The 13,593-nt window shown below is 33.7% G+C and overlaps 1 pseudogene; it reads right to left on the reverse strand.

The window, feature by feature from the left end:
- Positions 1 to 1,090: 1,090 nt before the first annotated feature.
- On the reverse strand, positions 1,091 to 12,026 carry LOC108344036 (uncharacterized; annotated as a pseudogene).
- Between the last annotated feature and the right edge of the window lie 1,567 nt (positions 12,027 to 13,593).

Consider the following 13,593-nt stretch of genomic DNA (forward strand, 5'->3'; position numbering starts at 1 on the left):
AAACATAACTATGTTGTTTCAATTCCTTCACCTTATGCCAGATCAATTGAAATCTATTCATCTGGTCACACCATTAAACTAACCATCATAGCCTGAAAAAACAAACAGAAAAACAAAAAAGAAATAATAACCTAATGTGCCAAAATAGTTTTCAAAAATAAACATAAAAATAACCATCATACATATAATTTTATAATCTTATAATTTCGTAATTTCATAAGTTTATAATTTCATAATATCATAATTTTATAATCTTATAATTTTACTCTTAAATTATGGTTGCACGTTCATCAGGCAGATGGAGAAGAAGCATAACGATGACAATCCTATACTCTTCCATTGCTTTCTGAAGTGCTGTTGTGATTTTCTCTCTGCTTTGAAGTTTATCATAATCGATGAAAGTGTGAACTTTCCTTGTTACAGAGAGCTTGGTAGAGATTACCAGTGAAACTTCATAGAAAATTATCTTTGTTTCCTCTCTTTTCTCTCAAAATTCAACACTATGTATAATATCTATTCTAAGTTAAGATATGCATTACCTCAATTATACGTTACGAGAAAGGTCTTCATCAACTTTCAAGGTCTTAGAAATTTCCCATAATAAATGTTAACGTGTTGGGACTGTAAATGAAAAATATCTGTCTCGGTCTTTCTGATTTGCCTCATTATATTGGTCAATGCAAACAATAGCCACACAATAATTAATTAACATGGTTGGTTAGCTTGATTTTCACCTTTGATAATTCTATACCCAATCCAAAAAAATGAGTTTAAATTGATTTGTTTGATTAAGTTGGGTTGATCTATGTAATTCATTCCTAATGATCTCAAACTATTGTTTTTACTACTTAGTGCACTTTGATAGTTTTTGCAACTACATTTTTTTAATGTAAAATGTTTATTTTTACATTATTCCTTTCGGTTAATTGTGAATTTTTTTAGTTTTTCTCAATTTTAATATTTCTTCTCTTTTTGTCATCTAAAAGCTGATTATATGTTTATTGTTATACTATTTATGATTATATGTTTATTGTTACACATCTTCATTGTCAAAATGTTGTTAACAATGGATTGTTAACATATCGTCCAAACAAAAACAAAAAAAAAAATGGCCTATGAAAGATTTGCACGTGAAGAAACCTATGGTTCTTAACAAGTGGTTTTGTGATTGAGAAGGGTTGAGATAATTTGTTGCTGGTATAAGGATTATCAAACCGAAAGTCTTCCATGATGCCGTTTTCTTCTTTTTCCTCTTCTTCCACGATGTCTTCCATGATATAATTAAGGACCATCAAACCGAATGTCTTCCATGTTTTCCTCTTTGAATACATGGATTCCTGTTGCTTTAACTATTGAGGCATCTAAAAAAAAATTATATGTAACCTTCACATGATTCCATTCCTTTTCTAAAGGTTGTTCAAACAAATTACCATGCCTTTGTAGATCAAAGAGGTATGTTTGATCGAATTCAAACATCCTCTCCTCTTTCTTCGTACAGAAGCCTCCGCCTCTTTGAAATTTCCCATTAATGTACACATCTGGTGCAATGAAAGCAAACTTATCTTTATCGGTATGTAGAATAAGAAGACAAAGAACTCTGGTAGGAAACTTATTACGAAACCAGAAAGAACATGAAGGTCCACTGCTCTTGAGATCAAACCACTTTGGAAAACTTGCTCCTGGAAACCTGAACATAGATTTTGTAGTTTCGTATAGTTCCTGTTAGTCATACATAATTCATAAAGAGCTCATTAGCTTACCAACATTAAGAGCACTACCTATTATTAATCAAAAATTCAAAAGCAAGACAAAACCTTATTTAGCAACATGTCTAAGCTGGTGGAAGTCAAACATATACAGTTTTTTGCAATGAAATATTTTAATTTTGGTGGAAGCCCTCTTATTTCCTCAAGATGTTTGCAATGACTCACGTCAAGCTCGTTGAGGTTGTGAAATTCTTTGATGCATTCAGGAAGGTGTTTGAAATTATTGTTCTGTAGAATTAAAGAACGCACTTGTGCCAACTGCATGAAACCTGCTGAAAAGAAGTTATCATCCAGTTTGCAAGAGAGGGCACAAAACAAATCTAACTTTGAAGGAACCATTGAGCCTAAGTTATCTTCTTCAGCAACATCTGATTTTACCCATTGCAACCCCTTGCAATTAGTAACATAAAAATCATACAAGTTAGGCAGCTTGGCAACGAAACTTGGTAAGTGAACATTTTCACATGACAAGGATAACTCTTCGAGTCCAATAAGATTTTGAAACGACAGTGGCAATTCTTTAATGGGAAGGTCGTGCAATTTAAGTTCCATTATGTTTCCCATTTTTCCTACTATTTCTGGAAATTTCTCAAGATTGGAACAATATGAAAGTTCTAGGCTTTCAAGAGTGGGCAAGTTAAGAGGTGGAAAACTCACAAGCTTGTTGCAACTTTCCGCATGCAATATTTTAAGTTTACTCATAAAACCAATTGAGTCGTGAACTGCAACTAAACTCTCACACCTGTGAAATGAAACTTCCTCCAAATTTCCGAGATCAGACATATCGGGTGTCTGGGTTAAAAATTTGCACCAGTCAAAATTCAAGACAGTTAGATTATCGAACTTCTGCAAAGAAAATAAAGAGAAAAGAAGTTAAGATATTTATGTTGTTTTTAATAATTTACAAGATGAGGAAAACATTCTTTAAGCTTACCTTTGATGAGCCAAGGAATCCAAAATGACTGTTAGGTAACATGCATGTCACAAGTTTGTTCGGATCAAAATTTGATGGTAAATAATTTGAAGGGTATCCATGCCATTCCAGTACTCTCAAACTTTTCGGAAAATAATTGGGACCTTTGGAAAATTTACCATTTCTAATTATAAGTATTTTAAGGTTTTCCATCCTTCTGAAGGCATTGGCATTCCATTCTAGGGTTTCTTCTTTCTCAGACATAGACAAATACAGGCATATGATTTCAGTTTTGCTAGTTCCCTGTTAATGCAAAACTCACATTCACGAATCCAAAAAATTCAGGTGTTAAGAGAACTTTGCAAATTGTTAAGAGAAAAAAAAAATACTATGATGTGAACAGATGAAGTAAAAATATTAAATCAAGATAAGAAAACATATCAGTCATAGATGAACCTTATTTACCTCGTTGTGTTTTAAAACATGAAGGATATCTTTCCCTAACCATAATCTCCTGCGCTTCCCTGGCTCTTCGGGTGACTTCTGCCATTCAATATGTCTACCCATGTCCTCAATCAAGTCGTGCATTTGAATTCCATCCCAAACCTTTATGAGAGATTTTTCAACCAACACCCGAATATGATGTTTCATGTTGCTATCATAAAGAATACCAAGTATATGTTCAACTTCTTCCAAACTACTTCCTTTAAAGAAACAGGCGATGTTAAGAAACACATTTTTTTCTTCTTCCCCCAAAGCATCAAAAGATGATATAGAAATTCTGAAGGATGTCACAGTTTCTTTTCTTTTCAGAGAACGTAACATTTCTTTCTCTCTTTCCAGAAACTTAATTTGTCAACCGTAGTCCAACATTTTCCCTCTTTTATGATATTTAATCAACTTTAATAAAATACCAAAAATACCCTTTGTTGAAGTGAGAAGAGAGGGATTAATTTTAATAACTCTAAAATAATCCCTATAACTTTAATACATTATATTCTAATAATCATCACATCAGAATCTGTACATCAAAGTTATACTTTAAATTACATAAACCAATCTTAAATATTAATATAATTTAACATTCTCTCACTTGGTTCATGTGATGACTTGAAGATCTAAAACTAAACTTTAAGTGCGCATCATTCATTAGAATTATCAAGTCATCATCCTTATATGAATTGAAATGATCGGATCATGGCAAGCAAAAGTCATAAGCGACAAGATTCCTTCCATGTATCACATAATCAAAACAACTCAACATAACTTTAATCAATCTTATAACTTTCATGTCTCTAAAAGAGATATAACATGTTACCACAATCAAAAATACATGTATATAACTTAATGTGGATAACAATAGAATAAAGAGAAACATAACTTTAATTGAATTCACAAGTGTCATAACAATACAAAGATATAACTATACATATCCATATAGATAGATAACATCATTATGTTAATATTGACTTATCCATAATGCCCATACTTTCAACATGGCCAATAAAATTTTTGGGCGGTAGTCCTTTAGTTAACGGATCTGCTATCATCAAATCCGTACCAATATGCTCAATCAACACTCTATGTTTCTGCACTTCTTCTTTGACCGACAAGTATTTCAAATCCATGTGTTTAGCACCCTTTGAGTACTTGTCATTTTTAGAGAATAAGACAGCTACGGAATTATCACAATAAATCCTTATTGGCCTATCAATACTGTCAATAATGTCAAGCCTCGATACAAAGTTCCGCAACCACAAAGCATGAACCGTGGCCTCAAAGCATGCCATGAATTCAGCCTCCATGGTGGAAGTAGCAATGACTAATTGTTCTGCACTTTTCCAAGAAATTGCTCCTCTAGCTAATAGATAAACATACCCAAATGTGGATTTTGTTGAATCCACACATCCAGCATAGTCTGAATCCGAGTAGCCAATCACTTCAAGATGATCTGACTTTCTATAAGTGAGCATGTATTCTTTGGTACCTTGTAAATACCTAAGAACTTTCTTTGCAGCTTTCCAGTGATCCATTCCGGGATTACTTTGATATCGACCTAACATTCCAACAGCAAAACTGATATATGGCCGAGTACAAGTTTGAGCATACATCAAACTCCCAACCACTGACGCATAAGGAATAGACTCCATGGCCTTTCATTCTAAATCATTCTTGGGACATTGCATTTGACTAAACTTGTCTCCTTTTTGAATTGGAACTATTCTAGGAGAACATTTTTCCATTCTGAATCTCTCTAACACTTTGTTAATATAGCCTTTTTGAGACAAACTTAACAATCCTTGTGATCTATCATGGAATATTTCTATTCCTATCACATAAGATGCCTAATTCATATCTTTCATTTCAAAGTTGCTAGAGAGAAACTTCTTTACATCATGTAACATACCAACATCATTAGTAGCAAGAAGAATGTCGTCAACATATAGAACCAATATAACAAACTTACTCCCATTAATCTTCATATATATACATCGGTCAACGGTGTTCTCTACAAAACCATATGAAGTTATGGTATCATTAAATTTTAGATACCATTGTCGGGAAGCTTGTTTCAGTCCATATATTGATTTCTTCAATTTACACACCAAATTTTCTTTTCCTGTTATTGTGAAACCTTATGGTTGATCCATATAAACTTCCTCTTCTAAGTCATCATTCAGAAAAGCGGTTTTTACATCCATTTGGTGAAGCTCTAAATCATAATGAGCCACCAAAGCCAAAACAATTCTCAAAAAGTCCTTCTTAGAAACAGGAGAGAAGGTTTCTTTGTAGTCAATGCCATCCTTTTGAGTGAAACCTTTGGCGACTAATCTAGCTTTATACCTTTCAATATTGCCTTTTGAGTCATGTTTAGTCTGAAAGACCCATTTACAACCGACTCTTTTTGAACCCTTAGGCAATTCAACTAGATCCCATACTTTATTGTCATCCATTGATTTCAATTCTTCTTTCATAGCATTCAACCAATTCTCTGAATTATTACTTTCCATGGCTTGTCTGAAAGAGACTTGATCCTCATCAATGCTTAAGTCACATTCATGTTCAACAGAGTAAACCACATAATCATTCGAAATAGCAGGTCTTTTCTCCCTTACAGACCTTCTTAATGTTGTTTCTTGTGGTTCCTCTATCAATTGCTCATTTATGACTTGCTCATTTGTGACTTGCTCATTGTGAATTGGCTTAACATTTATATGTTCATTTTGTGGGATTGGAACATTAACTTGTTGTCTCTGCTTGTTGTGTGACTGTGATACAACAAGAGGGATAACAACTTCAGAAGAGACATTAGATGTAGAAACACCATCAGTATGCTCTTGAATATCCACTATTTGTGATTCCTCACTCCCCCTAAATTGACCATTTTCAATGAACCAGAGCATTTCCAGACTCAATTATTCTTGTACTATGATTAGGGCAATAAAATCTATATCCTTTTGATTTTTCAGGATAACCGATGAAGTAACCACTAATGGTTCTTGCATCAAGCTTCTTTTCATGTGGATTATATAACCTTACCTCTGCCGGACAACCCCAAACATGAAGATGTCTCAAACTGGGTTTCCTTCCAGTCCATAGTTCATAAGGAGTTTTAGAATATGCTTTGCTAGGAACCCTGTTAACCAGATATACATCAGTCTTTAATGAATACATCCACAAAGATAAAGGAATATTACTATGACTTAACATACTCCTAACCATATCCATAAGAGTACGATTCCGCCTTTCTGCTACACCATTTTGTTGTGGTGTACCAAGCATTGTATATTGTGCACAAATACCCCGACTTTCAAGAAACTTTGCAAATGGACCTGTAAATTGTCCATTCTCATCAGTTTTACCATAATATTCATCACCTCTATCAGATCTCACCAATTTTACTTTTCTATCTAATTGTCTTTCCACCTCATTTATGAACACCTCAAGGGCATTCACTGATTGGGATTTTTCATGTAATAGATATATATAACAATAATGTGAGAAATGATCAATAAAGGAGATAAAATAGTTTTCACCACTCCAGGATTTAATGTCAAAAGGACCACAAATATCAGTGTGTATTAACTTAAGAAGTTGACTACTTCTTGTGGCAGGATATTTTGATACGTGTTTTGTTTGTTTACCCTTAATACAATCAATACATACATCCCAGTCATCAAAATCCAATTGAGGTAAAATTTCATTTTTTACTAACCTCAACATCCTTTGTTTGGATATGTGACCTAATCTTTTATGCCATAAGAAAGCAGAACATTCTTTTCCTGCACCACAATTTCTATCAACAACATGTTCAACATTAAACAGGGATTCAGAAAAATTAACATCAAGATTTAAACGATATAAACCATCCAATAATGTACCATAACCATAATAGTACGAAAGTTTATACAAATGAAAAATACCATTTTCAATCTTAAATTTAAAACCTAAAAAATAATCCAACTTTGCAACAGAAATTAAATTCCTAGCACAACCAGGAACATAGAAACACTTTTCAAGATTCAGACAATAACGAGTGTCTAGAATCAATCTGTAAGTCTCAATTCCTTCTATCTGTGCCTTCATTCTGTTTCCCATATATAAATACTTTTTAGTTCCTTTTATGGGCTGGATTGAAAGGAATCCCTGCATAATATTAGAAACATGAGTGGTAGCTCCAGAATCCAACCACCAGGTATTATTAGGCACTTCAATTATATTTGCTTCAAAACTTATAGAAACATAAAAAGTACCTTTATTTTCGAACCAAGATTTTCTTTTTGGACAATCTTTCTTGAAGTGACCTACTTTCTTGCAAAAGAAACATTTCTGGTCCTTCTAGATATTGCCCTTATTCACTTTCATTTGAGCTTTGTCCTTCTTGTTCTTCTTTCCTGATTTAGCTTTACTGAAGCTAGCACCTTCATGAGTTGTGAGATGGATAGAATGATCTTTCATTTTCTTCAATCTCCCTTCCTCTTGTACCAACATGGCTTTGATTTCTTGAAAGTTCCATTTATCCTTAAGAGTGTTATAGTTGACTTGGAATTGGCCAAATTCAGGAGGAAGAGAGTTCATGATGAACTGTACTAGAAAAGACCCATTCACCTCCATTCCCATAGACTTCAATCTTGCTGCTATATTTTCCATTCTAGTTACATGGTCTTGTATGGGCTGTGACCAGTCAAACTTTTTGGTAGTCAGCTCACTCATAAGAGTTCCTACAATAGACTTGTCAGTTATGTCTGATTGTGAGTACTCATTGATAGTTTCATGAATTCCTTTGTGTTTTCTGTTTTAGGCATAGAAGGCTTTACATTCTCTTTTACCGTAGTCCAACATTTTCCCTCTTTTATGATATTTAATCAACTTTAATAAAATACCAAAAATTTAATCAACTTTAATAAAATATCAAAAATTTAATCAACTTTATCATAGTCCAACATTCTCACATTATTGTTATATATATATATATATATATATATATATATATATATATATATATATATATATATTACATGAAAAATCTCAATCAGTGAATGTCCTTGAGGTGTTCATAAATGAGGTGGAAAGACAATTAGATAGAAAAGTAAAATTGGTGAGATGTGATAGAGGTGATGAATATTATGCTAAAACTGATGAGAATATTCTCATCAGTTTTACCATAATACTTTCTTTCTACGAAGCCTTTGTTGTATCACTGAAATTCCTCTCTGCACACTTGCTAAGCTGATGTCCTCTCCAAGCAATCGAATTATAAACTGCTATAGAAATTGTTGTTTTTCCTAACCCACCCATTCAAAGGATCCCTATCATGTGGACAACATCATCCGATCCAACATCCAAAAGTTTCTTGACTTTCAGCACCTGTGACAGTAGGCCAACTGGATTATTCGCAACATCTAAAGCAGTACCATTAATCACCGTGGAAACCCGTTCAACAATTCTCTGAATAAACTTATACTGGTATTCATCCCTGTTCCAAACATTAAAGTGTAATTAAGCTAAACTAGAAGCATTGTATCCATGTCTTTGATACGTATACTAATTTTCAATGAAATAAAATGATTGGTAAGGTGGGTACCCATCTCTGAAGTAATAGCCAGACAAATCCGCAACTTGACGCAGAGCCATCTTCCATTTATGTAACTTCTCCTTCTGCGCTTTGAACCTCTTTGGAAGCTCAGCCAATCCTTTTTCATAGCTACCTTTCTGACGTCTGACATAAGAAGGATACACATTATAAAACACTGGTATAACTAACAGCCCTTTACTCTTGCAGTGAAGGATGGTTGCAAGTTCATCCAAGCAGAAGGAGGAAGAAGCATAGTTGTGAGAGAGCACAACGATGGCGATCCTAGACTCTGCAATTGCTTTCTGAAGTGCTGGTACTATTTCCTCTCCTTTTTTAAGTTCCTTATCGGTGAAAGTGTGAATTCCCATGTTACAGAGAGCTTGGTAGAGATTATCAATGAAACCATAACGCGTGTCTTTCCCTCTAAAGCTGAGGAACACATCGTACGTGCATCTACCTTTGAAACCTGTTGAAAAGAAGTTATCATCCAGGTCGCAAGACAAGGCCGAAAACAAATCTACCTTTGAAGGAACCATTGAGCCTACGTTATCTTCAGCATCTTCTGATTTTACCCATTGCCACCCCTTTGAATTAGTAGAATCAAAATAATACAAGTTAGGCATCGTGGCAATGATACTTGATAAGTGAACATTTTTACATAACAAGTATAACTCTTCGAGTCCAATAAGATTTTGAAAGGACGGTGGCAATTCTTTAATGGGAAGCCCCTCCAATTCAAGTACCCTTATCTTTCCCATCTTTCCTAGTATTTCTGGAAATTTCTCAAGATTGGAACAAAATGAAAGTTCTAGGCTTTTAAGAGTGGGCAAGTTGAGAGGTGGAAAACTCATAAGCTTGATGCAATGTTGCGCATGCAATATTTTAAGTTTATTCATAAAACCAATTGAGTCGTGAACTGCAACTAAACTCTCACACCAGTTAAATGAAACTTCCTCCAAATTTCCGACAACAGACATATCGGGTGTCTGTGTTAAAAATTTGCACCCGTCAAATTTCAAGACAGTTAGATTCTCGAACTTCTGCAAAGAAAATAAAGAGAAAACAAGTTGAGATATTATATTGTTTTTAATAATTTACAAGATGAGAAAAACACTCTTTAAGCTTGCCTTTGATAAGCCAAGGAATCCAAATGACGTAAAATGACTGTGCGGTAACATGCAAGTCACAAGTTTGCTAGAATCAAAATTTGATGGTAAACAATTTGAAGGATATCCATGCCATTCCAGTACTCTCAAACTTTCCGGAAAATAGTTGGGACCTTTGGAAAATTTACCATTTCTAATGATAAGTATTTTAAGGTTTTTCATCCTTCTGAAGGCGTTGGCATTCCATTCTAGAGTTTCTTCTTTCTCAGACATAGACAACAAATCCAGGCATATGATTTCAGTTTCGCTAGTTCCCTGTTGATGCAAAAGTCACATTCACTAATCTAAAAGATTCACGTGCTAAGAGAACTACGAAAATTGTTAAGAGAAAAAAAAACTATGATGTGAGCAGATGATATAAAAACATTAAATCAAGCTAAGAAAGCATAAGTCATGGATGAAGCTTACTTACCTTGTTGTGTTTTAAAACATGAAGGATATCTTTCGCTAACCATAATCTCCTGCGCTTCCCTGGCTCTTCGGGTGATTTTTGCCGGTCAATATGTCTACCCATGTCCTCAATCAAGTCGTGCATTTGAATTTCACCCCAAACTTTTATGAGAGATTTTTCAACCAACACCCGAATATGATGTTTCATGTTGTTATCATAAAGAACACCAAGTATACTTTCAACTTCTTTCAAACTACTTCCTTTGAAGCAACATGCGATGTCAAGGAAGACATTTTTTTCTTCTTCCCCCAAACCATCAAAGCTTACTTTAAGTATCTCTAAAATTTCACCGTTTGGAATTCTTTTGTAATGTTCAATCGCAGACTCCCATTCTTCTACACTTTTTCCAACCAAGTTGGAACCTATTACTTCTAAAGCCAATGGAAGACCAGAAGCATAAGTTACTACACGTTTCAACACGTCCTCGTAACTTGGATCAACTTTTTCCCTTTTGAAAGCATTCCATACAAGCAATTGAAGAGAATAATTCTCATTCAATTCCTCCACCTCATAAGTTCTTTCAATCTCATGAGATTTTAGCAGTTGTTCGTCCCGAGTGGTAATGATAACTCTGCTGCCGGGACCAAACCAATCAGATCTTCCAGCAAATGCTTGTAACTGCTTTCTGTTGTCAACATCATCTAGAATCAAGAGAACTTTCTTTCTACGAAGTCTTTGTTGTATCACTGAAATTCCTCTCTGCACACTTGCTAAGCTGATGTCCTTCTCTCCAAGTATTTCTGAAAGAAGGACGGTCTGGAGGTGTTTTAACCCATGTTTATTAGATTCTTCTCTTACGTTTTGAAGAAAACATGATTTATTAAAATCAGCAGCAATCAAATTATAAACTGCTAGAGAAAGTGTTGTTTTTCCTAATCCACCCATTCCATGGATCCCTATCATGTGGACAACATCATCCGATCCAACATCCAAAAGTTTCTTGACTTTCAGCACATGTGACAGTAGGCCAACTGGGTAATCCGCAACATGTAAAGGAGCACGATTAATCACCCTGGAAACCCGGTCAACAATGCTCCCAATAAACTTGTACTGGTATTCATCCCTGTTACAAACATTAAAGTTTAACTATGCTAAACTAGAAAACCATGTCTTGATACGTATACTAAGTTTCAATAAAATAAAAAGATTGGTAAGGTGGGCACCCATCTCCGAAGTTATAGCCAGACAAGTCAGCAACTTGACGCAGAGCCATTTTCCATTTATGTAACTTCTCCTTCTGCGCTTTGAACCTCTTTTGATGCTTAGTCAATGCTTCTTCATAGCTACCTTTCTGATGTCTAACATAAGAAGGATCCACCTTAAAAACACTGGTATAACCAAAAGCCCTTTACTCTGGCAGTGAAGGATGGTTGCAAGTTCATCCAAGCAGAAGGAGGAAGAAGCATAGTTGTGAGAGAGCACAATGATGGCAATCCTAGACTCTTCAATTGCTTTCTGAAGTGCTGGTGTGATTTCCTCTCCGCTTTGAAGTTCCTCATCATCCATGAAAGTGTGAAGTCCCCTGTCACAGAGAGCTTTGTAGAGATTACCAGTGAAACCATAACGCGTGTCTTTCCCTCTAAAGTTGAGGAACACATCGTACGTGAATCCAGGGGAACTTGGAGTTGCCATTAGAACAAAGTCTGGAGTGATAATTGTGAGCGTGTTGGGACTCTAAATGGAATCAAACTTGGAATACACATCAAATTCCAAGACTGAATTGTACATTAAACGCGTGGGTCCACTGAATAATATTTTAGAAAGTAAAAAATAATTTATCTCGACTTTAAATATAGGTCTAGAATAGTAATCAAACTAAAAATCCGATCATAGCAGCAGGACCACTGAACCTTGAGTCCGTGTTCATGTTAACATATAATCATTTTTCAATCTTTGACAAACTTAAATAATATTTAATAAAATGCTCTTGTCATTGCTTTTAAACTTTGTGTGGAACTTTGACCACTTTTTTGTACTAGAATGTGATTCAAATAGCATATGAATTACGGATTTCTGAATATGTTTTAGTGAGTCCTCTACAAATAACTCTTTAGTGACCCACTTTGGAAAAATTATTTTTTTAATACTAATTTGGTTTCAGTATTTATTCAATTTAATTTTAATTTTTTTAATTTAACCTTAATTTTTATCAATTTTATACAATTTGATTTTTTTATTAATAAAATAATTTTAAAAAATACCATAAAATAATATATGATTAAAAAAATCAAATTAAATAAAATTGACAAAAATTAAGTTAAATTAAAAAAATATTAAACCTAATTTAAATAAAATTAATATTTAAAACTATTTTTTTCTTTCTAATTTGCATCAATTTTGGTCAATGCTTACAGTTGTTCATTTTATAAAGATTATAGACTGTAAAATCACATAACTAACTAACTAGTTGCTTCACTTCATTTTCATTTCTTAATTGGATATGTGTAGTGATGTTTATTACAACTATATTTGCGGGAACATGAAAATGTATTTCTACATCAGTGGTATGCTTAACTTATTCTCACTTTTTTTTCTCACATTTATAGTTTACTCTTTCTTTTTTTTCTCAAACAGTCTTTTTTTCTCTCTACTTGTAAGGATGGCTATATAATGAATAATTTTCAATCAAATTAAAAGTTAATTATGATTTTTTTTTTCTCTCAATCTTAATCCAAATTTACGGGGACATCTTACATATTACTCAATTTACGCGCGGATGAAACTTTTCTAAATAAATAAATAAATGCATAAAATGTTCCTTTTCTTTCTTCTCAGTTAACAGTTTCTTATGTAGCTTCATATGCTTATCTTTTGGTGCCATAGTGACATGTATTCGGTAAGAGAAAGAAAATAATTAGTGTTACCTAAGCAATTAATAAATTATTGTTCATGCGACTAACAAAGTTAGTGATAGACCGATGGAAGGATCAAGATGCTTAGCAAGTGAAAATTATAAGGAATCTGAGGTCACGAATTTTCTTCCAGAGACAGAAAAAAAGTAATTATAGTTATAAAAGAATTTAACAATAATTCTTGCAATGACAATGGTAATGATGATGATTGGGACGATGGTATTGGTGGGTAGGAACAAAGGCATGCGGTGTGAACATAAGGAGCATAACATAACAGAGCTGATATCATGGTTTAAATGATTTCTGTTATTTTAATATTGAAAAAAATTAAAAGTATGAATGAAATTTTGTTAAGAATCTTATTATTTA

The sequence above is a fragment of the Vigna angularis genome, chromosome 8 (assembly GCF_016808095.1).
Source record: "Vigna angularis cultivar LongXiaoDou No.4 chromosome 8, ASM1680809v1, whole genome shotgun sequence".
In the NCBI taxonomy this organism is placed as follows: domain Eukaryota; kingdom Viridiplantae; phylum Streptophyta; class Magnoliopsida; order Fabales; family Fabaceae; genus Vigna; species Vigna angularis.